General features: G+C 49.7%; 1 protein-coding gene and 1 pseudogene across 1 annotated transcript in view; one reads left to right on the plus strand and one right to left on the minus strand.

The window, feature by feature from the left end:
* LOC146199218 (neuroligin-4, Y-linked-like) overlaps positions 1 to 22,155 on the plus strand; it is a 431,570-nt gene that overhangs the window by 196,008 nt on the left and 213,407 nt on the right. The gene's annotated exons all lie outside the window — the stretch shown is intronic.
* On the minus strand, positions 9,765 to 21,538 carry LOC146199219 (uncharacterized; annotated as a pseudogene).

Raw genomic sequence — 22,155 nt, forward strand, 5'->3', positions numbered from 1 at the left:
TTTGAAGAGATTCACGACTTTCAGGATCCCGCTGAAGATACCCGGGATCCTGTGAACGATTCCATGTTACTGGCCGTTACGCAAGAGTTGTGTAACTTTAAATACCCATTTATGATACTATATTGCAGATTCTTCTGCAACTATTTTGTGCGTAAGATATACTTAATAGTACTTAATTTTTGTGCTAGTCACTAAACAGCTTGTAAATCAAATATTGTTTGTCGCAACATTGATAGTTTATGTTGTCTGCGTGCCATTAAACCATGCATTAAATTGCTTTTTAGCTAGCACTGTTATGATCAGCAATAAAAAAAAGCTTAAATTATGAGAGGAAAGCATTTGCACAATCATCACCATGAAATTGGCATCAAAGAAATAAATAACGGGTACAGCCCGTGATGATGCGGCATGTATACAAACAGAGTGAATGTTTTCAGAGCGTGCTATCCTATTTACAAGCACTGCATTGCATACACTGACCACGCTTTCTCTGTTTCTCTCTCTCTCTTTCTCCAGGTGAGTCCATTCCGGCTAATGAAAACCTAAACAGCACCGAGAGGCACTCGCCGCATGCGGTGAGTGGGCAAGCGGAACGGATTATGAACGGCCGCGTGTGTTTTTCCCAAAAGCGCAAGCGCACACGCACACGAGGGTGTTCGTTCCTCTTTTAAGCTTTTTGTCATGTTCTTCATTTCTCGTGTTTGTTTTTTGGCGTCCCTGTTTGTATCCCTCCGTGCCCTGTTTATTCGCTGTAGCGTCGTTTTCCCCGAGCACCAGCTCGACCGCGGACCCGTGGGATCCATTCGTATAAACCCAGGGACGACGTGCGGGCGCACGTGCCGAGATGGCGACGAAGCCCGGGCTCGATTCCAGGCACGTAAAATATACGGTGCGTCAGACAGGGCTTCGGAAGTAACGCCTGTCGGACTCGCTGCCGTAATTGCTCGGTAGCGATCTGCGGCTCATTCGTAAGCCTCTTGCGTCCGGGGCGGGTCTGTGCTGCTCAAGCTGCGGCTTCCTCTGCCGCTGAGGCCAGGGGGTGAGACAAGGCGGGGCGCTTTGCTCGCGCGCTCCCTGCGGCGCTTGCGATGCCCCTCGAGTCTGGCCACGTTAATGCGTTTTTCCGCCAGAGTTATCGCCCCGGGAGAGAGCGTATTTTGACGAAGAGCGTCATGATTGATGTCGCCACCACCTCGCAAGGCGGAGAGTGGAAAAGAAAATGTGTAGGAGGAACGGCGGACGCGGAAGCGGAAAGAAAAATCCCTTCCTAACGGAATATGTGCATTTTTTTTTCTTCTGCTCTTTCCTAATAGCTCAGACGGCGATGCAGACTGTGAAAGTACGTTCAGAGGTTATATCAGTAATGAATTGCTCTCGCCACGCTCGAATGGTACCATAGGCTAACAAGAAATTCGTTTTGGCGAAGTGGTACAGAGCATTTCATTTTCTAGTTTTCTTTTCTTTTTTTTTTGTTTTGTTTTTTTTTTACACGAATATAAACGACCGAGGCCTGGTACCGGGAGGACCGACCTCGGCTTGTTTGTAGACATAATACTCGATAAGCTCCTTTCTCAGGGGAGCTTGTGCTCAGGTTTTGCCGTTTCGAACTCATTGTTTTGTCGCAAGTTGAACACGGAAATCTTTTTTTTTTTTTTTTCAGTGCCACAATACTTAAGAGCCTTTACAAAATTACAAAAAAAAAAAGCGAACAAGTTTGTGTACTTTATATGTTTTCTAGTTTTCTATTAGAGCTTCCAACTATTCCTGTACTCTAAATGTCATTCGTATAAGTTTCAGCCCCCCCCCCCCCCCCCCCCCGAAGGACAACACAATAAGATTTGCTTTATAGATTTGAACTGAAAGGTTTTTGTCTATTTGTGATATGCTACATCCTAAAAGGAGTTTCGGGCCTAGTCGCGCAGCGCTAAGTATATCTTCCTGGCTCTTACATAGATCCGGGCTGATACGAATCTAAATGAGTCGGTTTGACAAAGCAGGAAGATCTCAGGATAAGACCCTTCTTTGCCTGCCTCTATTTGACCGACGATATTTTTTTTATCCAAAGGCAAATACCAGCAGCGTTAAATTGTCATGTACGCAATCCAATTTTTCCGGGTATTCAACTTATCAACTTAATAAAGAGTCTGATTTTGCTGTCGTATACAGTAAATTAACAAGGTAATTAGAGGCCGCTGTTTCTTTTTACAGCCGTGTAATGAAGCAATCAGAAAAGGGCTCATTGTGAATATTCCGGTGTTCTGCCTGATATTTACAGGTACCCTCCCACCATGCCTGTGTGGTGGAGTATGCAAAGCATTGTAACTTCCTCGCCTAAATACTACCATCTTTCCTTTATCATGTATAGACTTTCTGTACAAGAATAGAGTAAGGTGTATTGGTTGCTGTTATTATGCGACCTTGTCATACGACCGGAAGTTATCGAAAATATTGTGGAAGGCAGCATAGTGTGCTTTCGATTCTTGCGAGAGCCGCACAATGGCAACGTTTTGTGGAGGCGAAACACAAAAATAGTCAAAAATTTCAAGGGACTATGCGTGTATGCGTGATTTATGTTTTATCACATTTTCAATGTTTTGGGACGAAATATTTTTATTGTGATCACATAGATAACTACATAATTATAAACTAATGACCTAATGCGGTAATAACTACCTAATTCTGAACTATATTATTAGCGATTTAATTTAACTAATTACTTATGAAATAATACTCTAATGAAGTGCTATATTTCTCATTAGAATATTTATAGTACCTTCTACATAAACCTTGGAACGCTCGTAATTACGTTTGAGAATTATGTTATACGTTACGTTTGAGACAAACGAATTTATTTTCGGGGGGAGTCGCCTAAGAATGCGAAAAAAGTGAATGGGTAATTCTGCTGTGCGGTGTCAGTGAGCTTTAAAGGACCGCATTTGGTCGAAATTATTTCGAAACATTCCGCTGCGGCACCACTTTCTTCTTTCGCTCCCCTTCCAGCGCTTTGCTCACTGCTTGATATATATAAAGCCTCAATTTTTTTTTTCGGGGGAATCGTTCTATATGGTTGCTAGAATTTCGGATCGCCCATAAAGAAACATACAATCTGCCCCACAATCTGGCTTACAATTTTCACATTCCCGGCAGTAATCAACTAAATGCGAGTATTTCGACCCTGAGGGCGATTTTGCGTGTTCCTTTATAAGTCTACGTTTGCGCAACGTCTTTTTTCGCCTATGTAGGCCTTGCCACAGGAAATTGGCAGTACCTATACCGCGCACGTTTTGCGACGGATGAACTCTGAGCTACACGCTTTACACCTTTTCCTGATTTGTCTCTTCCATGAAATAACACATGATATGAAATAGCTATTTTCTCGTGATTACTATGATTTTTTGGTCCTCGTTAATTCGCGCTAACTTCACCTAGAGTCAAATACAAGTGACCCAAAATTGTACCAGACTGCAGTTTTCAAACGCAATTTTAAGGTGCGCGAATGGGATACAAAGTTGGGTAGTTCAGGGCGTCATTTTTATCGGAAACGTTTTGCATATAATAAGCTTTTTTATTTGTTGTTATTTTTGCTCGAAGGTATGTTGGTTGTTATTTTACGACGCTATATAAACACGTTCTTTGTTTCTTGGGATTTTATACTGCCTCCGGCCCTCCCCACGTGTAGGGTAGCCTATTGGGCATCGCCTCGTTGACCTCCCTGCCTTTGTATTCTATTATATATATATATATATATATATATATATATATATATATATATATATATATATATATATATATATATATATATATATATATATATATATATATATATATATATGTTGCCTCCGGCACGGTAACCCAGTTGCGGTCGACTTTTAAGAACTCACGATGTACGACATCAATCACAAGCTCTAGATTACGGCATCTCACGTAGCCCCGATTCATCTTCAGCAGACTATAGCTGGAACGTAGCAAGCTGAACAAATAGAAAAAAAAAAAGCAGATAACTCTCATTCTCCACTGTTTATCTCGCCATGACCATCCCCGTTTGCTTATAGAAAAAATATGTCTGTAAAGGCTTGCTTGTCCTATTTCCTCGCCTTGATCGGCCCTGCACTCGTGTCCTTCCGATGTAATGAAGTGCCTGAACAATAACACAACCGTACCACAGTTTAAGCAACATATTTCTTCTGAATTGTAAAAGCAACTTGCGCTTGTTCGGTTTAGTTTATTTGCATGCTTTAAACGAACAGCGGCATACGTTTTGTGTTTTTCTTCTTCCCTTTCAGTTTATTTTTTTACAGGAAGAAGTATCAAACTCACTCATAAAAAGTTCGGAGCTTCCGCGCTAACACAACTGCTTCTTGCAGTCATAAAAAAGTTATAGGGGTTCAACGCTGCTGAACGAAATGTGGGGCGAAAGCGGTTGTTGAACCAGAGTACCCTGCTGCAATGCCGACCGCCGGCAGCTGCGTTTCGACGGAGGCGAAATTAAAAGCCATCCATGTGCTGTGCGATATGTCAGTAGGCGTTCTGAGATCCCTGCGATGCTGGCAGACATCTTCCTGCAGCACTCGGTCAGCTTTCCGTGGCGGCGCGCACATGCGCAATGCGGAAACTTCATCTCTCATCTTCGCGCCGGCGCACGCATCTGATGAGGTGCTGAAACACTCCTCCTCTTTGTTGCAAGCGGAGCGGAGGAACACCTGTGTAACGGTGCAACTGGTTGTCATGGTTATGGCGCATGAGCAGTATCCAGTAGCGGCTCGTTCTACTTACGGCGACTTTGGTTTGACATGGTGTAGTGAGCTGTTAGTTGTGATTCAAAAACGTGTGTGGCTTAGGCATTGCTTAAACGTAGTAATAATAGTTGTCTCGCAGGAAGGGAAATACGCAGTATCTGTCACACTGTGACAGCACCTGTGAGCACCTGTGAGCATTTCTGTGAGCACCTGACCCGTGCCGTCCGGGGAGGATGGAAGATGGGAGTGAGGGTGGATAGAAAGAAATAGGTGCTGTAGTGGAGGGCTGTGGAGTAATTTCGACTACCTGGGGATCTTTAACATGTGCTGACATCGCACAGCACACGGACGCCTCTCCATTTCGCCTCCATCGAAAAGCAGCCGCCGGCTGTTGGGCTGGAACCCCGTTACTTTGACCTAGCACAGAATGAAATTTGTATGGTACAGCGAGAGCTTCTGTAGCTCCGCCTTTAAAATCAGCAGTTTTTTTATAAAACTAAATAACAAATAAATTCAATTATAGGAAAGGGCGGAGTTGCGACTGTAGGCTGAAGGAAAATAAATTGCACGGGCCTGCTACTGACACTGCAGCCAACGTTGTCTGTAGCTGAGTAACTCCGCTGCCTAGGGCGGACTGAAAAGAAAATAGAGAAGAAAGAAAAAACAGAGGGAGAGAGAAAGACCACCATCGCAACAGCCGTCGTCAGCCACCGAGGCAGTGCCGAGTGCAATGCCGGCTTGCAACCGGTTCAACAGCCGGTTGCAGATGAGCCCCTGCCACAAACGTAGGGGGCCTGTCATTCCCAGTTCCGCAAGGTCAGGGGCCGAGCAGTATCTGTCAAAGCTTTTGTGGACACGTGAGCCATACATAGGAGGTGGGAATGAAATAGAATGAGAGGAAGAGGATGTTTGGTTTTGTTTTGGGGGGTTGAACGTCCCAAAGCGACTCAGGCTATGAGAGACGCCGTAGTGGAGGACTGCAGAAATTTCGACCACCTAGGGTTATTTAACGTGCACTGACATCGTACAGCACACGGACGCCTGGCTTGTCGCCTGCATTAAAAAGCGGTCCGAGGCCGGGATTTGATCCCGCATCTTTGGCAACAGTAGTCGAGTGCCCTAACCACTACACCACCCAGGCGGGGCAGAAGAAGAGGAGCCGTAGTGAAGGCTATGGAATAATTTCGACGAACTGGGGATCTGTAACATGCACTGACATCCCACAGCCCACGGACGCCTTTTCTTTACTCCTCCATCGAAACACAGTCGCCGGCGGTCGGGTTCGAACCCGGTACTCAGTAACAGCAGTCGGGCATCTTAACCATGGCGACATCACTGCAGGGCAGCATCTTAACCACTTACATTTTAGAGCGCAGCTCTTTGGCGTCCGTTTCTGCGTTTCTCGTCGTCGTAGTTGTTGTGGCTGTAGAAAGAAGGAAAAGAAAATGCACTGGTCTGCTACTGGCTCTGTAGCTGAGCCACCTCCGCTGCCTCGTGCGGACAGAAGAGATAAAGTAGATAAGAAATAAAAGAAGAGGCAGAGAAAGACGCGCGCCGCAACAGTCGTCGTCCATCACCTAAGTGGTGGCGGGTGCAATGACGGCCTACAACAGATACAAATTCGGTGGCTGGCTAGCCCCCGCCGCAAGCCGCGTTGAAGTACCGTCCCAACCCCGTAAGGCCAGGAACAGCCACCTTTCACGGTCGCGTCGTCGTCGCCGGTGGTGTCGCCGTTGGCCTCGTAACCAGCTCCACCACCCTCTCAGCCCCCCAGCTCAGCCCTTCTCTTCCTTTGTGGCGGCAACTGCGCGTTTTCTCTGATTGCTGGCCCCACCGGGGTGGTGCAGTGGTAAGACGCCTGACTACTGTGCATGAGTGCCCGGGTTCGAACCCGACCCGCCCCGCCGGGGTGGTGCAGTGGTAAGACGCCCGACGGAGTACTCGGGTTCGCCCCGCCGGGGTGGTGCCGTGGTAAGACGCCCGACTACTGTGCCGGAGCTCCCGGGTTCGAACCCGACCACGGCGGCTGCGTTTCGATGGAGGCGAAACGAAGAGGCGTCCCGGTGCTGTGCGATGTCAGCGTTGTTGTTGTTGTGGCTGTAGGAAGAAGGAAAAGAAAATGCACGGGCCTGCTACTGGCTCTGTAGCTGAGCCACCTCCGCTGCCGCGTGCAGACAGAAGAGAAAATAGAAAAGAAAGAAAAGAAACGCTAAAGATACCCATGTGGTCGAAATTGCTCCGTAGCCCTCCATTACGGCTCCTCTTTCTCTCTTACCACTTTCACTTCCATCTTCCTCCCTTCCCTTATGGTGCGGTTGCTGTGTCCACAGAAAACAAATGAGACAGTTACTGCGCCTTTCCCTTCCTATAAATAAATCAATTTTATCCGATGACCGAAGCGCCAGCTCGCTGTCAGCGGTTCCCGGTGCGTGCATCCCAAGCCGAAACGCGGAGCCACGTTTAGCGGCTGTAGCGACATCAGTCACTTGCTGGTATCTCTTCGCCGCGCAACGTTCCTATGGGCCCACGCGCTGCCTCCAGTAACCTCCCGATAACTTCTTCGCTTTCTTCATTTCTCCGACCACAAAGCTTCCTTCATGACAGTCAAGAACTGTTAGTGGAATGTTGCTTGAAGGAATATGCGTGACAAATTAAAAAACGTTGTTTGTAATTGTACATACGTGTCTTGCTCGAAATTTTTGCCTCAATCTATTGAAAAGGTGAAACAGCTGATGAGCTGGCATCTTATGAGGAAAGGAATGAGCCTTAAACTTTTGAATGGACGCCTACGCCTAACCAGGTTAAGGTCATGTTTTTATGTCTTTTTCTTCTAAATTTTAAATTGATTGAAGGTCCTTTATTCAATGGGAAGGCTCATGGCCATGGATGGGGATAAAGGGGAGTAGACAGAATCTTCATTGTTTAGGTTGTCACTCGAATCACATGGTTGATAAGAAATTTTTTTCTTTTCTGATTTTATTTATAGGAAGGGAAAGGCGCGGTAACTGTCTCACTTGTTTTTCTGTGGACACCGCAACCGCGCCGTAAGGGAAGGGAGGAAGATGGGAGTGAAAGTGGAAAGAGAGAAAGAGGAGCCGTAGTGGAGGGCTACGGAGTAATTTCGACCACCTGGGGATCTTTAACGTGCGCTGACATCGCACAGCACACGACGCCTCTTCGAGCTGAGCCACGGCGATCGAGCTGAGCCACCTCCGCTGCCTCGTGCAGACAGAAGAGAGAAAGTATAGAAGAAAAAGAAGAGGGAGAGAAAGACGCGCGCCGCAACAGCCGTCGTCCATCACCTAAGTGGTGGCGGGTGCAATGACAGCCTACAGCAGATAAAAATTGGTGGCTGGCTACCCACCGTCCCAAGCGGCGCTTACCTACTGTCCTAGCCTCGTAGGGCCAGGAACAGCCCGTTTAAGATAGGCATCGGCATTGAGGAATGGAAGGTGCAGTGTAGTTTTGGGTGGACACCATGGAATTGTGGACACTCACACCTAATCAGGTCAAAATCACATGAAAGTCAAATCTAGTGCCGTGTGGAGACTTGCTCAGTGTAGTGAAGACATCGTTTCAATTATAAATCGGTTTACAAGAACGTAAAGGCTCATTTTCTGTCAAAGTCACTTGAAGGTCAAACTATTAGATACCCGAAGTGCGGGATTACCTATCCTAGTGACGCTTTCGCTTCGATAAATATCCGGCGGTATAAATGCATGCGCGCCAGCCTGCGAAGCGCTGAGGAATGTGGCCTGAAAGAACCCAAATGGGCTGGCGCTCCTCGCGAGCAGCGAGCTCCGCGAGAGCAGTTCTGTTTCGGCGCTTGCGAGGGAAGGCAATTTGAATATGTCGGGTCGATAATGGGACGATGAGAAACCAAGCGTTCGATCGTTAGGAATAATTTATTTCGCCTCGCTCACCGGGCGCGTAATACATACCATTTAGTTTTGCCTATTCAGTCCTTTTCTGCCATAATTCCCTTTATATTTCAACATCTCTTCCCAAATGCACATAGGGAGAAAGGAACCACTAATCAAAAGCCTCCAGACGCTGATGGTAGAATAGATGTCGGAAGACCAGTGCACGACGTAAAGGGCGCAGACGAATCCCGGTACGCAATGAGTTGAAGGGATTCTGCCCAAAGCTAGTGCGGAGTCGGAAGCAGTAAAAAAAAAGAAAAAAAGAAACAAAACGCATTATGGAAGCAGAATAGATGAACCAGAGAGAAGGAAAAATTAAGGGCTAATGAGGTTTGAGGAGGCACGATGACAAACCCTTGATGAGCATTAGTTAAAGCAAGCAAAGGGAAGAGGAGGACTGAGAGGTTCGCGTCGCGGGTGACGTCCCAACTGGGACACTGGCGATGCTTGTCGTGACTGCGTCTTTTCCGACTTCGCAAATGGGACGAAGGAGGTCTTTCTCATCGGCCCACGGTCCCCTAATGATCCAGCGCCACAATTGCGCTCCTCGAGCGGTACAAGTCACTAGCCGGAAAAAGGCTGTCGCCAGTTGGGCTGCAGCTGACTGAACCACGAGCATCACACTGGGCACGTTCCGAAGTTGCGGTGGTGACATGTTCTAATAAATCAATAAATTGGTTGACGAGAAAGGAAAGGTGGCGTATCTGTCACAACTTTTTTTTTTGGGGTGCACCTGAACCTAACTCCACCTAGTGTAAGTGGCGCTGTCTGAATCGTACAATAAAGAAGGATCATGGGAGTGAAAGCGGGGAGAAAGAGGTGCCGTAGTGGAGGGTACGGGGTAAATTCGACCACCTGGGGATCTTAAACGTTGCGGGCGATTTCACTACCCGAGGTAGACGCAAGACAGACACGCAGCGGGCTGTGTAGCCAACATCTTTATCTCACTCAGGGGGTCGTGCCGTTGTCCTGTCGGGAGAGTGGCCAGGTGACGGGCAGCAAGCGGTGGTGGTGGTGGTAAGAACATTTATTTACACAAGGGCCAGGAGATATTTTTGGATCGGCCCATATTAGACCGGTCCTTACAAGCACTAGGTGGAGGTGCCTAGTTGGGGACCCCAGTGGCGGTTGCCGCCGCTCGGGCGAGTCCGACTAAGGCTTGTTGGGCCTGTAAGTCGTGGCACCCGAGCAGGACCGCCTCCCAGTTCTCCCGGGTTGGGTTGGGGATACGGGGAAATAGCCGGGTTGGAGGGGCAGACCCACACCATGTGATAGATGTCAGAAGACACCGCTGCACAGTGTGGGCAGCTGCCACTAAAGGAGGGGTCAAAATGTTTTAGGGCTGCCGGGCACAGCAATGTATTGGTGAAAAGGCGGAGAAGGAGCCGCTCATCCGCCTTTTTGAGACCTTTACATGGGCTGGGGTAAAGGCGATGACAATTTTGATAGTACGTCGTGATATCTTTGAAGGTGTAGGCCGGATTAAAATCGGGTTCCTGATCGGGTAGGGAGGAGAAAACAGCCCGGTCAGAGGGCGCGAGGGCGGCTGCGTCTGCTGCCTCGTTTCCTGCCAAACCCTGATGAGCAGGGGCCCATATAAGGTAGCGGTGTGCTGGGTCCGTATCCCGTATGCAATTTAAGTAAATTTTATAGGCTAGTAAGGGAGTCCAGCCTTGTCTGACGTTCCGACAGGCTCCTCGCGAGTCAGTAATTATGTATTTTGAGTCGGAATGAGATGCCGCGAGAGCACTCGCCACCTCTTCTGCGTGTGTTGTACTGTGGGCTCTGAAGGTGAGACCGTTAACCATTTTGCTGTTGTGAACTACAGCGGCCGTGTACCATCCCCCGTGGTGAGGGCCGGAGGGGTCCACGTAGTATACACCTGTTTTGTTGCCATAATGTCGGGCTAGGGCTTCCGCTCGTGCCAGGCGCCGACCTTTATGATCTTCGTGTGACATATTCGCTGGCAGAAGTCGCACGCAGAGGGCGCGTCTCCACAATTCTGAGGTGCGAAACCTGTCTTCCATGATTGTGGCGTGTTGGATATGGAGTCGAGCAAGAAGGCGGCGACCCGACTCCGTTTGCGACAAACGCGTGTACTGATTTGTATGGTGCGCCTCCCGGAGCTCCCGGAAAGTATTCACCACCCCAAGGGCCATAAGACGGCTGTTTTAAGTAGTGATGGGGAGGTACAGGGCACGCTTGACAATTTTGCGAAGGATAACCTCAAGGGCATCCTCCTGTTGTTTCCGTAGGTGGAGATAAGGTGTCGAATATAGAATCCGACTGGTCACGAAGGCGTTTGCCAGCCGCAAGGCATCCTTACTTCGCAACCCCCCGCGTTTGTTTGAAACCCGGCGGACCATGCGGCCCACCTGGTCCCCCACCTTACGGAGTTTCGCCAATGTAGTGTCTGACCGTCTGTGTTTGTGTATGTAGAGTCCGAGTACCCGTATCTCATCAGCTTCGTGTATGGGACCACTGTCTAAAGAAAGAGTGATTTGAGTTGTGCACTTTCGCGAGGGGCGGAGATGCACAAATTCTGATTTTTGTGGGGAACACTGAAGACCACAGCGGCGGGCGTAGCGGTCTACTATCGTCGCCGCTGTTTGCAGGCTGGTTTCAATGTCCCCGATATTGCCATGCGTGGCTCACAGAGTGATGTCATCGGCATACAGGGCGTGCTGCACACCAGTGACACCATCGAGTTGGGCAGGCAGGTGCATCATAGCCAAATTGAAGAGCAGCGGGGAAAGTACTTCGCCTTGGGGGGTTCCCCGTGTGCCGAGTAGGTAAGGACCATGCTCATTATCTGGGATGCGAATGTAGGATTGCCGATCCGTGAGAAACTGCTTGATGTATTGGAATGTGTTGAGACCACAGTCGGTCTGGCTTAGGTGGGTGAGTATAATCTCGTGTGTTACGTTATCAAATGTTCTTTTGAGATCTAAGGTGAGTACTACCCGGCCATTATGGGGGAATTCGAGTGGGTCGAGGACTTCCCGATTGAGTTGCAGGAGGACATCTTGAGCGGATATGTGTGGGCGGAATCAGAACATGGTGCCTGCGAATACATGTTTTTGTTCAAAATATTCAGATAGCCGGTCCCGCAACATCGTCTCCATTAGTTTGCCTACACAGGAGGTGAGAGAGGTGGGACGGAGGTTATCTGTGTCAATTGGTTTCCCTGATTTAGGAATAAAAGTTACCAGAGCCGTTTTCCAGTCGCTTGGCAGGGGGGTGTCCCCGCACCAAATCGCATTGATGTAGTCGAGGAGGGACTGGTATGCCGAGTCGGGCAGGTTCGTCAAAAGCTTGACGGTGACCTTATCCCTTCCCGGAGCAGTGCCCCGTTTCATTTTGGCAAGAACCGCCCGCAGATCATGGAGCTGGAAAAGTTGATCCAGCTCTGTGTTCTTTCTGCCTGCATAAGAGTATGACGATCCACGAGGGTCTTGGGCTGTACACAGATACTAGTCCCGGAGTTTCTGCGCCAGTTGAGTCGTATTGCCACAGAAAGCATGCATAGCTCTCTGCAAATGTTTCTGTGTTTCGGTTCGTGTTGGGGTTGGGTCGATGAGGACTCGAAAGAGGCGCCATGTGTTGCGGCTAGACATTTGTCGCGCGGCCGTGTTGCATCTATCCACCCAGTTGGAGTCGGCGAGATGGGCCGCGTACTCAGCCGCTTTCTGGGTGAGCTCGGCAATTCGAGCTTTAAGCTTTCTGTTGTGTTTCTGGCGTCGCCAACGGTGGACGAGGCTGAGACGGACTTCCCAGAGGTGTAGGAGGTGGTTATCCACGTCCGCAACCGCCTCTGAGAGCTGGATCTGTGTTTCATGCGAGCGAAGGTGTGTCAGCAGCTGTTGAGACCATGCTGAGTAGCCCTGCTCGGAAATGGGTGTGTTATCAAGTGAGTCAAAATTTTGCCTGAATTTCGTCCAATCTGTGATACGGGCTTGTGTTGTGGGACGTTTGAGCGGGCGTGTGTGTATGGTAATGTTAAGGATGCAGTGGTCACTACCGAGGGTTTCCTCGGTGTTGAGCTAGTCTGCGTGTCTTATGTTGTGAGTGAAGGTTAAGTCCGGACACGTATCCCGTGTCACGGAGTTTCCTAACCGTGTTGGGCAGACCGGGTCAGTGTGGAGGGTGAGGCCCAACGTGGACGCAAGTTCCGCCAACTTACGTCCGCGCGACTCCTCCTTGCGATACCCCACAGCTGACTGGGAGCGTTAAAGTCGCCCACGATCAGGAGGGGATCGCGACCCGCTACTCTTGGCGCGCGGCTGAAGAGGTCCGCGAATGTCACTCGCTTGAGTTTGGGAGGGCATTACACATTGAGTACATGCAATGGCGGGTCCCTGCGGCGGAGTGGTAGGATTGTCATCATTACATAGGCAGCAGGAGAACGAAAAGGGAGCAAGACGCCCGCGCGCCTTGTTTCATGGGGTCCAAGCGGGAACCGACCAAGGACCGGTTTCCCCTCCGCGGGAGCGTGGAGGAGCAGTGGGGTTATTCACAGGGAGCGCCGGGTAGTGGTGCGCCCTTCAAATGGGGCTGGCGCTATGCGCTGCCTCGTGCGTGAAGCAGGTCCCCACAACGTGCATTAATATCGCTCATCACACTGAGACCTCTTTGTTCCGCCTCCATCGAAACATAGCCGTCCTTCCAATAATAATAATAATAATAATAATAATAATAATAATAATAATAATAATAATAATAATAATAATAATAATAATAATAATAATAATAATAATAATAATAATAATTGGTTCGCAGGGAGGGAAAGGCGCAGTAACTGCCACATTTGCTTCTGTGGACACCTAAACCGCACCGTGAGACAAGGAAAGAATGTGAGAGTGAAAGTGGAAGGAGAGAAAAGAAAGCCGTAGTGGAGGGCTGCAATTTATGGCCAATACCCCTAGAAATTACACCTCCGTCACGATTTCAATGACCAGACGTCATCGGTACGTCTTCCTCACAAATGAAAAGCTCGACTCGACAAACAATTTGCATGCATTAAACCAACAAACTGTTGACACTGCATGGTCCGAACCTTGGGTGACCAGTGATTAGTCTATACTTTTAGGTTTAGGTTGGTTCATAGGAAGGGAAAGACGTAGTATCTGTCACACTTGCTCTGTGGACACCTGAACCGCGCCGTAAGGGAAGGGATGAAGGTGGGAGTGAAAGTGGATAGAGAGAAAGGGGAGCCGTAGTGGAGGGCTACGGAGTAACTTCGACCACCTGGGGATCTTTAACGTGCGCTGACATCGCACAGCACACGGACGCCACTTCGATTCGCCTCCATCGAAACGCAGCCGCTGGGGTCGGGTTCGAACCCGGGAACTCCGGCACAGTAGTCGGGCGTCTTACCACTGCACCACCCCGGCGGGGCCTATACTTTTGAGCCAAATTTCCCCCCACCTCCCCCCAATGCCTGGCTTTGCCTACGACAACACGAAAAATTCTATGGCACTTTTGGGGGCGGAGGTGGTGAAGGGGGGCTGTTCCGTCCTCTACGGGGCTGGGACTGGTGGGTCAACCCCGCTTGCGGCCGGCGCCAGCCTGCCACAATACTATATCGGTTGTAAGCCATCATTGCACCCGCTGCCGTTTTGGTGGTGGACGACGGCTGCTGTGACGCGCGTCTTTCTTTCCCTCTTCTTGTACTTCCTTCTCTACTTTCTCTCTCCGCACGAGGCAGCGGAGGTGGCTCAGCTACAGTGCCCCGCCGGGTTGGTGCAGTGGTAAGACGCTCAACTACTGTGCCGGAGTACCCGGGTTTGAACCCGACCTCGGCGGCTGCGTTTCGATGGAGGCGAAACGAAGAGGCGTCCCTGTGCTGTGCGATGTCAGCGCAAGTTGTTGTTGTTGTTGTGGTTGCAGGAAGAAGGAAAAGAAAATGCACGGGCCTGCTACTGGCTCTGCTGCTGAGCCACCTCCGCTGCCTCGTGTGGACAGAAGGGAAAACACAGAAGGAAAAAAGAAGAGGGAGAGAAAGACGCATGCCGCAACAACAGCCGCCGTCCACCACCGAAGCAGCAGCGGGCGCAATGACGGCCCACAACAGATAAAAATTCGGCGGAAGACCAGCCCCCGCCGCAACCGGTGGTGATCTATCTGTCCCAGAGGTCCCCAGGTGGACGACCGCCCATCCTGAATAAAAAGCGGGAAATAATGAGTACGGTGATGACGCCTAGAGCGATTACTAATTTCATTGCAAGGTTCTGTCCCGTTTGCCGCATGTGCCATCGGAGAGTTCTATTTCTGATTTGAGCAGTAAGGGGTGTATCGTTACTCGCCATGGCTGCTTATCTTGCATTTGTTACAGCATACTTTATAAAAAGAAAAAAAAGCGCAAATTGGTTGAAGCCACACCAGGCATCGAGTAATAAACAGCAGAATTCAGAGAACTGCCTCCACATCATAACGGTTTACAAGCCAGTTACCGTCAGCACAGCTCTCTCAAATACTGGCACTGGTATATTAAAGAAATCGAATAACTAGTGCGACAATAATTAGAAGGATCATTAACGACGCGTTCTTAACGGTGCGCACACTCCCAGACACCCTTAGAGTGAATGGAAGTAGCTGCTCCGGTCGCAAAGGAGATGTCCTCGACTTGCGTGACAAGCTCAGCCGGAATTCAACTACCTCGTAGTGACAGAAGGGGATGGCCATTTGGTGCCCAGCTTTCGCCGGTTCAAGCCAGAGTAAGGGTCGGAGTCAGAAGTAACAAAGAAGACACACTTTATACACAACAAGAGACGACGTGGAGGAATACACACGATCACTTAAAGTGTACAGGTGAGAGATTCACAGAAAACAAACGCTAAGCATGCAACTACAGAGGAACTCAATAACACAGAGGCTTACAATACAAAACAATACACGAGAGAGCCCCCTTAAACAAACACCAAATTTTCACCGGGCACATTTGCGGACGGGCCTCAAGCAAACTACTGTATACTGCACCATACTGTGCATATTTTACTTTTACCTACCCTTTTCTTTCTCCCTATCACTCACCTCTTTGATTTCCTCTACCTTCTCCTCGCTATCCCTTTATATCTGCCGCCCCAGTTCAGGTGCTTCAGATATCATATAGCAAATTCCGGGGCTCTCAAACATCTTTTCTTTCCTTTTGTATATACTGTGAGCACTGTGTGGCGCTTCATCTTCCACACTGCTGAACGTGCTGCTTCATCTTCATCCTGCTCCCTCTTGTAGATACCCATCGTCATCGCGGAGTGTGTTTGGCTGCAGTGTGCGACCAAGGCTTCAGGTCTGTAATAAAGCCTGATTCCCCAAGTCCGACCTTCGCGTTACCTTACACGTGGTGGAGGTGCGCCTTGATTTCCCCGCTGCTTCGTCACCTGCATCCACCTGGAGCTTCGTTCTGGCCGCCGTTTGACCCCGACCACCATCGTCATGACACAAGAAGGCCACTCCGCTATTCCGGCTGCTACCAACTCGACTCCAGCTCCCGTTGCCACTTGGACTGTCAGTAGCCGTCAGCGCGACCCGCAGATATTCGCCGGTCTCCGCGGCGACGACGCTGATGACTGGCTCGACAGCTACGACCGGGTCAGTGCTTTCAACCGATGGGACGATTCTCTTAAATTAATTAATGTGTCCTTTTATTTGACGGATGTGGCCAAAACGTGGTTTCTAAATCATGAGTCGACGATTCCGGACTGGGCTACCTTTAAACAAAAGTTACGCCAGATTTTCTGCGCTCCTACTGTTCGCACGGAGTCCGCCAAGAAGAAGCTAGAAGCCCGACTTCAGCGGCCTAATGAGACCTACACCTCTTATATAGAAGATGTACTTTCACTTTGTCGGCGCATCAATGACACAATGCCAGAGGCCGAGCGGGTTCGGCACGTCCTTAAAGGTATTGGGCCACTCGCCTACAACGCCCTGGCCGTGCAGAACCCTACCACAATCGATGCCATCATATCCACTTGTCAACGCCTTGACGAACTACAGTCAATACGCCTGCAGCCTGATCCCACTTCATTTGGTTTCACTGCCGAAGCTGACCTCCGTGTGCTTATTCGCGAATTAATTCGTGAAGAGCTCTCGGCTCAAGGTAATTTGTGCCGCCCTGCATCTGAGCCACATAATTCAAGTGCCGGCCTGCGTAGCATTGTTAAAGAAGAGCTGGCCTCAATGACCTATTCCCCGCCAACATCGATCGCTCCTACCATTTGTCAGGTGCCAACGTACGCCCAGATCACGTCCTTGCCGCCCGCAGTTGGAGCGCCTACGCCACCGGCGCCTACCACTGCTCATGTCGCTGCATTGGCACCACCTGCCGCAGCGCCGACATACTACCCCAACTGGCGCCCAGCCCGCCCTGTGTGTTATTACTGCGGGTACCGAGGCCATATTTCCCGCTTCTGTCGTCGCAGGCTCCAGAATGAACGCCGCGGCTACGAATCATTTGAAGCAGACTACCCTCCTCGCTTTTCCGGCTCTAACCACCGTTCATTCCCCGATTATCCCCGACGTTCATCACCCCCGCCAGAAAGCCCCGCTCCGCCTGCTGGTTACAGGCCTTCAAGACGCCGTTCTCTTTCGCCTTTTCGCCGCTCAGCCTCGCCTCTCCGTCAAGCTTTTCTGACGACCCCCCGCCTGTCGGAAAACTGACCACTGCAGTTTTAGGAGGGAAAACTGCACTCTTCGGCCATCCCAAAAATCCTCCGGAACGTCCCCGGAATACTATTTTAGTGCGGGTTGAAGGATTATCTGTTGAAGCTTTGGTTGACACGGGCGCCGCTGTTTCTGTGATACACACTGACTTGTGCTCCCGCTTGCGAAAAGTGAAAACGCCTTATGATGGACCTGAACTCCGTGGAGCTAATGGTGCAATAATTCGGCCTTCTGCTAAGTGTACTGTGCGAGTTTTTGTTGACGGTGTCCGCCACCATGTACAATTTGCCGTGATGTCACCGTGCGCTCACCCAATTATTTTAGGCTGGGATTTTCTGTCTGCCGCATCAGCCAGCATTTCGTGTCGCGACAGGATCATTTACATGAACGAGAGCGATCCGTCTTCTGAACATCCCGAGCCCCGTTATCGCCTGCTTGCCGCTACTAACTCAGTGTTGCCCCCTGGATGCGAACAACTTGTCGCGCTTACTTCTGCTGGCATTGATAACGGAGATGTGCTAATCGTGCCTTCTGATCGCCATCTGACCCGCGGAATCGCGCTACCACCAAGTCTTGTTCGGTTTGAGCATGGCACAGCGCTTGTCGCTGCTTCGAACACTTCCCCAGAGCCCATTGTGCTGACTAAAGGGACATGTTTTCCTTGTGTCCTGGACATTCACCCGGTGTCCTTCACCACCCTTACCGCCCCCTCTTCCTCACCAGCAGCTTCTTCCGATGCTTCTCTCTGTGTTCTCTTTGGCACCATCAATCCTGACCTTCCTGCGACTCACCGCCAAGCTTTGCAGGAATTACTTCGAAAACACCAAGCCTCCTTTGATGTCACTTCTCCGACCTTGGGCCGAACGTCTTCTGCACAGCACCGCATTATTACAGAAGGTACTTTTATTGTTAGCCGCCGCCCTTACCGTGTTTCCTTATCAGAACGTAAAATCATAGAAGATAATGTGAATGATATGCTCCGGCGAGACATTATTCGGCCATCAGCTAGCCCCTGGTCATCTCCGGTCGTCTTGGTAAAAAAAAAGGATGGGTCCGTGCGTTTTTGCGTTGATTACCGCGCACTTAACAAAGTCACTCGAAAAGATGTTTACCCTATGCCACGAATTGACGACTCCCTCGACTGTCTTCAGGGCGCCGAATATTTCTCCACTTTGGATTTGCGTTCCGGTTACTGGCAGATACCGATGCACGAAGCCGACAAAGAAAAAACAGCATTCGCTACTCCCGATGGGCTTTACGAATTCAATGTCATGCCTTTTGGACTTTGTAATGCCCCCGCTACGTTTGAGCGCATGATTGACACTGTTCTTAGAGGACTTAAGTGGAAAACATGCTTGTGCTACCTGGACGACATAGTTATTTTCTCTGCGACTTTTTCTGATCATTTATGCCGCCTTGATCAAGTATTAACGTGCCTGGCATCCGCCGGTCTCCAGCTGAACACAAAAAAGTGTAATTTCGCCAAGAAAGAAATCAAGATCCTGGGCCACCTCGTCAGCCGCGATGGCATTCGACCCGACCCTGACAAGCTTGCTGCAGTTTTGAACTTTGCACGCCCTCAGCGGACTAAGGAACTACGCAGTTTCCTTGGCCTGTCTTCGTACTTTCGCCGTTTCATTCGAAATTTCGCTACCATTGCTGCACCGCTGCACCGCCTCCTTACAGACCGTACTACTTTCAATTGGTCCGAAGAATGCGAAAAAGCTTTCCAAACCCTAAAGAATGCCCTCACTTCGGACCCTGTTCTCGCTCACTTCGACGACACTGCTGCCACCATTCTTCACACCGATGCCAGCAGCCTTCCTTTCCCGAGTGGCCAAATCACGCCGGCTTGCTCGCGTCAACACGGAAGCTAGCCAGGAAGACCGCAAGTACCGCTATGATGCAACCCATCGCCAAGTTTCGTTCCGTCCCGGCGACGAGGTGTTACTTTGGACCCCATTACGCACTCCTGGCCTTTGTGGCAAGTTACAGCACCGCTACATTGGTCCTTACACAGTTCTTGCAAAAACCTCCCCGGTCAACTATCGCGTCTCCCCTGTTTACCCTCCTCCGGACTGTCGTTACCGTGGCACTGAAGTTGTCCACGTTTCACGTATGAAACCTTTTGTTCGGCGCATTCCTGCGGACTAATTGCGGCCAGGCTGGCCGCTTGAACTGCGCGGGCGAAATAGTGTGAGCACTGTGTGGCGCTTCATCTTCCACACTGCTGAACGTGCTGCTTCATCTTCATCCTGCTCCCTCTTGTAGATACCCATCGTCATCGCGGAGTGTGTTTGGCTGCAGTGTGCGACCAAGGCTTCAGGTCTGTAATAAAGCCTGATTCCCCAAGTCCGACCTTCGCGTTACCTTACAATACAATAAATAACCACTACCACCACCACCACTGTTGCAGTCCGAGGCCTCGAGAGTCACGATGTGGCTGCCATGCAAGACTAGCGCCGCTCCCTCGCAGGCCTGTGGGATTGCCGGCAGCGGGTGATTCCCGGGAGTCCAGGTGAAGCACTTGCGAACACGCCGCAATCACTGACTGACGGGCTCACAAAAGCACCACGCCCTCCTTAAATAGGGCGTCTGTCTGTTAAGACATGCCAATGCTAGCGCGCACACACACTTAGCTTCGCTTGTTGAAGCGTTCCCTTTTCCGCCCGTCGAGCCGCGTCTCGTCATTGGTCAGATGTCGTCGAACGTTCTGGAGACAGCTGGCATCTTCCGGAGTGATGAATCACCGTCATCTCCGGGTGATGAGAAAGAGGCTGACGCCGACGCGTACAAAGCTACGCGCTCTCTCGCGCGTAGCTTTTCTCTTTTCTCGAACGCCGTAGATCTTTCCATTTGACGCCGCGCGGGCCTCACACCGCGCCGGCCTAATAAAAATTTGTGCCGATTTCTTGACAAGCAGCAAAATAAGAACATGACAACTGGCAGCAGTAACTGTTATCTGCTATCTTAGGAGTCGCATTGTGGCCGGCGCAAATAAAAGCTGCAGCGTATACGATGAGACAAGTCAAAATGTAGATAAAGCGATAGCAAACAGGGACTACACATGAGAAGCATGTACTTTTCACGACGTGGGCCCCTCAAAACAATAAAGAGGATATCACCGCTGCGGGTTAGAGAAATGTTTCTGCTGCTGGCATCTTCAAAAAGTGAACAGTATGCGACAACCAAGACATCACGCTCAAGCCACAATTTGCGGTCAAAGCTTTTTATTACATAAAATCGCTGTCAAAATCATGAACGCTCACAAATATAGTACTCCTATATTAAACTTTTCTCCTTTTTTCTTGAACATCAAAAAAAAAAAAATCTCTTCCTGCGATGCCAGTAGCATTGTGGGACAAAAGAGACCATTACAACAACAGTGACTAATTTGCGAAAGAGGAATTAAAAGCAAGCAAATATTAGAAAGATTAAACTTCAAGACTTGCACCATTCAATGCTCTCACGTTTTATTGGAATTTGTTCATTCTTTAAAGAAAGAAAATTAGCAAACATCTGTGCACCGCTCGAGGTCTAAAAAGTAAGTCCCGAGCAATACGGGTCTTGCCGAGGAGAGATTCCAGAATGTCGCAATTTACGGGTGGGCGCCTGTAAAGGGAGACGACTAGAGAGAACATTTGTGCCCGTTGCTACGACTTAAATGAGCGCACGTGCTTTAGAATTGCACCGCACACTTGAATCCGTCCACCTTCCTCCTCCGGCTTCACCCGGCTGCAATGGCGTAGGTCGAGCGACGACGACGACCATGAGATTTTCGTGCCCGCTGGGAGGTGAAATCGACGGATTGCCGGCTCACATGTCCGTCCGCCTGCTTGCCTGCCTTCTCTGGTTCACCTCTGGGATTATCGATTGACCAACTTCAGCCTCCCCGTAGGAATGCTCTTATACACCTATTAAGCTGGAGCCATCGATGTGTAGCCGAGTTGGATGTGCCTCTTCGGGCCTCTCTACTTTACTTTGCTTGTAGGTCTGTCGGCCCCATTTTATTGGATCGGTACAAACACTAGCAAATTGTCCCTCCCCGCCCAATCTGAGTCGGTATTTTTGTTCAGTTCTTGAATTTTGAGTTTTATTTTTTTTTTCTACCATGCTTTTTTGTCCAAGCGCTCGACTCGCTTGCTTCCCCGTCATTGTACCTGTCGTTCCTGTCCCGACGCGTACGGCACACACTTTCTGCTGCTGCGGCGAGTACATGTCGAGAGCACGCTTGAGTTTTAGTCTCGAAAAAGAAGTCTGAGAAACTTTACTGCTGCGACTGTCTTCGAGGAAAGGAACTGAAATCGTTTCTGGGCGAGGCGACGCGCTTTCTTAATGACGCTATAGCTGCGCCCGGCCCAGTGCTGTAAATATAACAAACAAAAAGGATATATTTTCGAAGCTAGAACTATTTCGGGTTCGACCCGTGCGTTCTGCCTCACCGTCACTTCTGTCTTTATTGTGTGTGTGTGTGTTTGCGTTCCTTTAAAAATGGAAATGTTAACTCATCATCGGATTCCTCCCTGGCAAATAACTCCGTCACCCTCGCACCGCCTTCATCCCCTGTCGCGTACTGCGCCCTGCTAATGCAACGGCGCGCTCTCTATCACTCTGAAACCAAATATACATACAACAGCGAAATCGGTTACACTTCCTACACTCATTAAAGATATGCGCACATATAACGTTTTATTGGTCATTATTTCGTTCAACATTTATTGCTAATTTATTTGCCCTCACGGTGTGCGGGGATGGGTGTCCGTAAATCCTGCTACTCGGAGGAAACAGATTCGCAGTTTCACTGTGAGTGTGACGAGGAATCAGTTTTCAAAGAG

Source organism: Amblyomma maculatum, chromosome 2 (assembly GCF_055883805.1).
Source record: "Amblyomma maculatum isolate TAMU_Amacu chromosome 2, ASM5588380v1, whole genome shotgun sequence".
NCBI classification, from domain to species: domain Eukaryota; kingdom Metazoa; phylum Arthropoda; class Arachnida; order Ixodida; family Ixodidae; genus Amblyomma; species Amblyomma maculatum.